The following is a 6058-nucleotide window of genomic DNA, read 5'->3' on the forward strand; positions in this document are numbered from 1 at the left end:
GAACTAGAGGAAAGTTGTATGTTTCATCATTGCTTCACTGCACCCTGACTAGCTCATCTCCTCCCTGCAACACTTCCATAAGGGGATGGCCAATTGCCTATAGATAGGCTTTGGGTCTCCACTCCATACTCCCCCTCATTCACAATGATATGATTTTTTGTTCTGATGATGCCTGATAACTGATCCCTTCGACACCTCTTGATCACACAGGCTGGTGTGCTTCTTCCATGTGGGCTTTGTTGCTTCTGAGCTAGATGCCCACTTTTTTACCTTCAAGCCTTGAAGACCCCAAGCATTATATCTTTTGATAGCCGGGCACCATCAGCTTTCTTCACCACATTTGCTTATGTACCTGCTTTGTCTTCAGCGATTGTTTCAGGAAGATGAGCATCATAGAATGCTAATTTAATAGAAGAAAGTATTCTTGCATTGAGGGAGTACTTGAGTGGAGGGAAGGCACTCACTTTGTGCAGGCACACCTTTGTCTTCTCCTCCTCCTTGTTTCTGCACTTGGCGGCTGCAGTGTAATTTCTTCCCCATCACTGCTTTTTTCTTTCACCTTCTGCAGGGCACACCTATAAAATCCCTAAAGCACATACTTAACATCCAGTCAATTTCCAACTCATGGTAACTCCGTGCATTGCAGAGCAGGCCTGTTACACAGTTTTATTTGCTGTAATCTTTAGGGAAACCGATCACCAGGACTTTTTCTGCAGTATCTCTGGGTAGGTTTCAACCTTCAACCTTTTAGCTTGTTTGCTCCCAATTCAGTTGTTTCACCTTTCTACACTAATCCAAACCCACTACTCCCATTAAGGCTAACCCAACTTCTCAAGACCAACTATAGGGTTTCTGAGACTGTAAACTTTTACAGGGAATGAAAGTCTCATTTTTCTTCCCCAAGTGGCTGATGGATTCAAACCACCTTTATTACAGTTAGCAGCCCCACACTTACCTGACATCTCCACCGGGACTCCCTAATCAAATCACAAGTCACTGCTATCTAGTCAATTCTGACTCTACAGAGTTGCTGTGAGTGTGTTAACTCAATAGGAAAAAATGGTGGCTGTCCAATTGGAGGCAAGAAATTCCACCCACTTCACTGTACTGCCCTTTGCTGCCACTGAAAACTGGCAAATCAGGGTTGCCCTAATATTAATTAACTTGAAAAAATATTAGTCTCTAGTTTTTTCTTGTATACCTCTTTATACATGCAGGGACACTGGGGGATGAATAATGAAAAAAAATTAAAATGTTATTTTGAAATGAAATTATGTTGGCACTACTAGAAAACCAACTTTTTCATCTATTTTAAAAAACACATTCAGATTTGAAACTAAATTTGATATTGGTGATTATTGATATTTCTTGTAATCATTCAGAGCAGGAAAGACATTCTCTTTGCAAATTTGTCCTTTCCTCTGATGAATGAAGACTTTAGGATGTCAGGGAGAAGGAATATGGAGTTTAGATATCACCTGCCACAATCTCCCTTCTCTGTTCTTTGGTTTCGGTCTTATGCTTATGATTCAAAGACCACTCCATCTCTGTCTTTGCCTGCTGAGTCCCATCATGTATCCCTCAAATTTGGGCAATGCCCATGCGACTCCCAGGGAAGAACTCAAGTGCTGTCCCAACCAAAACAGCATCATCTACCCATGGCTAGAGTGACCCCTATGGGTGGTGAGCTACAACCCTCCATTAACTGAGCACATCGCTGCATAGGAAGAACTGGAGAAAATCATCCTAAGCAAAGTAAGTCAAGCACAAAAGGACAAGTACAACATGAGTCCACTGTGGTAAGCTTTAAAAAAAATGCAAAAGGGGCATAGGGAAAAAGCTACTGTATACAAACATTCCTAGGGTGAGGACCGGGTAGTGTGGCAGGGACCAGATCACATGATAGACAACTGGGGAGAAGGTGGGGGAAGGAAAAAAAAATGATGATAATAAGGAAGAAATGGGTAGCAGGGGCATGGGGCACTAACCCACCCAAGGGGAGGGTATTGTTTATATCTCCACAGGGAAAGAGGGACCGGACTTCAACCCAGTGCTCCAAGGTGTGAGTGCGACATGCCGGCGCAGAGTAGGGAACCAAGTAGAGAGGTCTGGGGGGCTGGCCCCAGTCCCAAATACTAAATGGACGCCTGTCCCTCCCCCCAGAAGAATTTATTTCAAAGGACGGCATTGAATCTGCAGCTCTGGGAGAGGGACATGTCTGATGGGAGCACACTGGAGCAGATGAAGGGGGAGTAGGAGAGAGAGGAGCACATCCTGGCCCACCAGGCCTTGAAGACGATGATCCCAATTAGAGTAGCCAGTCTACAGAGAGGATCACATGGCCAGCCCCACTATGAGACATGACGACCCTCACCGACCAATGGTCCTGCGGGGGACAGCACTGGAGACACAGTGTGGGAATTGCGCCTGATCTTATCCCGCCACACCGAGGCAAAGCACTGGGCGTGGGGGGAGTGGGGGGTGCAGCGGAATAGCAAGGGAATGGAGCGGCAAGGTCCCCAGGGAATGCTGAAGGTGGACTTTGGGGGCCAGGGCATGGTGCCCCAACAGACTGGACTGGAAAACACTCCTAAAGGCCAACAAACAATCCTTGAACTAACTACAAGCTTTTCTTTCTTGTTGGGTTTTGTTTTGTTTTTTTGTCAGTGGTTTGTTGTTTTGTTGTATATTGTTGCTTGGTTTTGCTCTGTCTTGTTTTGGGGCATGTTATTATCTCCGCAGGTCTGCCTAAATAAGATAGGCTGGATGAACAATCTGGAGGAGAAAACAACGGGACCAAAATTTCCAGGAGGACATGGATGAGGGGGAGGTGGGGGGAAAGGAAGTGGTGTTAACAAACCCAGGGACAAGGGAACAACAACTGATCCAAATTGGTGGTGAGGTGGGTGTGGGAGGCCTGGTAGGGCATGATCAAGGGTAATGTAACAAAGAGGAATTGTTGAAACCCTGGTGGGGACTGAGCATGATAGTGGGACAGGAGGAAAGTCAAGGGAAATAGAGGAAAGAGCTGGGAGGCAAAGGGCGTTTATAGAGGTCTAGATAAAGACATGTTGGACATTGGACCTCCACTCAAGTACTCCCTCAATGCAAGAATACTTTCTTCTATTAAATTGGCATTCTATGATGCTCACCTTCCCAATATAATCATTGAAGACAAAACAGGTACTTAAGTAAATGTAGTGAAGAAAGCTGATGGTGCCCAGCTATCAAAAGATATAGCGTCTGGGGTCTTAAAGGCTTGAAGGTAAACAAGTGGCCATCTAGCTCAGAAGCAACAAAGCCCACATGGAAGAAGCACACCAGCCTGGGTGATCATGAGGTGTCGAAGGGATCAGTTATCAGGCATCATCAGAACAAAAAATGGTCTGCTGATCTTTCTGGAACATCATCCAAATCCAAAATTGTTTTGGGACACCAATTGTTGTTCTTATAGTCTGATTTTAAGACCCACAGTATAAATAAATAAAGTGCATCTAAGGGCAAATGATTCACACCTTGGATTTCCCAAATTCCACAAAAGCCAGAGACAGAACAGAAATAACAACATTAGGCCAAATGTTTGAAAATAATATATAAAGTTAAGTCCAATAAGTGTTATAAGACATTTGTTTATATCTAAACACCAGTAGCAGCTAACATTCTGTGACGCCTTGGGTTGTTTGTGAACAAGAACATGAATATGGACACTGAAAACGTTCATCTATTAAGGTACAAAACTCTCTTTGGAAGTTATCAGCAAATGCTACTGTTTTTCGATTTTGTTACCCACAGCTTAAATCTCGATTGCTTCTCCCATCACGATTTTTATGTGAGTTGCTAAAATTTTTTATAGAAACTTTAGATTTGAGAATCAGGGTATTTTAAGTCCATAAGTTAAACAATTTGAGAGAAATGAGAAAAGTTGTTCCTTAACATGATAGTGAGAGGGACACGCTCCCCAAGATTCAGCCCAGCTATGCCCACAGTGGGTCACCCTGCCCTCCCGGGTCTTCGCGCTTAGCTCGTGAGATGGCGCTCCCCGAAGAGCTGGCATCTCACCCCCACCCCAACCCCACTGCCACCAACATCTTCGCCCTAGTCTCCCACCCAGCAATTTGCAACACTTCCCTACTGGATTCTCTGCCGCCTTGCCACATGTTCTATTGTGTTCCACCCTGAGGGACCATGTCAAGTCTCCAATGGGGATGCACTGAGCACAATGGTGGTCCTATTCATTGCAGAGGGAAATGATTCCCTATTGCTGATGAGGATCAGCAATCTCCTATTGAGATTAACACTAAAGAAGTGAAATAGGTCTCTTCTCTCCAACCTGGTATTAGCAAGCATGACCCAAGCTCAGCTAAAAGCATCAGCAAGTGACCATTCCCTCAGTGCTGCCTTTGATGCTATTGAGGACAAACCAGTGCTGCAAAGGGGTCTGCTTACTGGAAGCTACTGGCTGGGACACTTTCACTTTGACTGGAGTTGTGCTGGCCACGTTGGTCCTGAGCACGTGGTAGATGGGGTGGAATAGCCCTCGGAGCTCCATCTTGTTCACTGGGATTCAGACGAAGATCCCGATGGACTAGCTGTCCTGGGCGTATTTTTAGAGTTTGGTGAACCTAAATCCCAATTTCAAAAGAATACTCATATTCTGGTTTTCATTAAAGAAAAGGGAAACAGACTCGATTCACACCTTTTCACCCACTATCTCTGCTTCCTCCAACCTGGGACTCATCCCTCATGGTCCCATCTCTTCTGGAGAGCTTTACCTGGATCGTTTGAAAGCATCAGGGAGATATCAGCTCTCCACAGCAGGCCACATTTTGCAGCCTCTTGTGTACAGGCTGAGGATGAGGCAACAGTGTTTTCGTTCAGCAACTACCATCCACCACAGCCTCTGAAGGGCTACAAAATGAGACCCTCCTTCCAGCGAAAGCGGTCACCCCAAATCAAACGTCCCCACATATGACAGAGAGCAACATGAAACAAAGCACAAACACTCCACTACCAGTTTTGCCCTAGGGTCCTCATCAGTGAGGTGATGTATGGCTGGCAGCTTTGAAACCCACAAAGAAAACCAAATCGCTTTTCAACCTGTAAAAACGGTGCGATAACGAGTCAAAACTGATGAAATACCGCTACTGCATCGACACAGGGCCGATGCTATCAACCCCAACATGCCCTAAAAAGTTTACCTTGCTCGGGAGACTGAATCAGCTGTCAATGATATTTGGTTAAAAACTTTATTTCATTTTCAGAATTTTGAAATTGTGATACCTTTCCTAAACGAGGGATTCTATTTACTACGATTCCAATTCACAAAAAGGTAACTCGTACTTCCTCTTAAAGTGAATTTTTGCTATGATTATTTTGTTGCTGATTCTAATTGCATGATACCTTAGATTAAGAGAACAATGTGATGGGGTGAGATAAAGCTACTGAAAGATCTACTTCATAATTCAAAATAACCCATACAGTGTATGCTGAGGTATTCCTCAGGACATCAATAACTATTTACTCTATTGAATTATGCCGCATATCAAACTCACTCCATAATGTTAATGGCTAATAAATGTCAAGATATAATACCTGTGAACTCAAAGAATGAACATGGTTTCGAAGCCGTTATCGGCAATGGGGAGCTTCCCAGTTTTCCTACCTGTGCCTGGGACCCAGGTTGGATCATTATGCAGTCAATATGGTCAGTCCAGAAACCTTTCAAATCATAACCCTTCATACCAGCTTGAGTAGTTTTTAAGGTGGCTCTTGAAATTCACTTTAACCTATTGTACAAAACAACAAGAAATACATAACTCTGGCTGGTCGTGGCTGTACAGAACTGCCCCTTTGAGATTTCAGGACTGTAAATCTTTTAGGGAGCAGGTAGCCTCATTTTTCTCTCGTGGAGAAACTTGTGAGTTTGAACTGCTGACCCAGTGGTTAGCAGCTCAAAGCATAACCGATTGCCCCACCAAGGATCTTGGTTGATGTTAAGTGCTATTGTCATTGAAGCTGATTCATAGCAAGCCTATGTACCATAGAACCAAATACTCCC

General features: G+C 44.2%; 1 pseudogene; it reads left to right on the plus strand.

Moving 5' to 3' along the window:
- The first annotated feature begins 4185 nt into the window (after positions 1–4185).
- LOC115872376 lies at positions 4186–4972 on the plus strand (annotated as a pseudogene).
- Positions 4973–6058: the final 1086 nt, after the last annotated feature.

This window comes from Echinops telfairi, unplaced genomic scaffold, assembly GCF_000313985.2.
Source record: "Echinops telfairi isolate 266 unplaced genomic scaffold, ASM31398v2 ScPeMD7_7424;HRSCAF=8462, whole genome shotgun sequence".
NCBI lineage: Eukaryota > Metazoa > Chordata > Mammalia > Afrosoricida > Tenrecidae > Echinops > Echinops telfairi.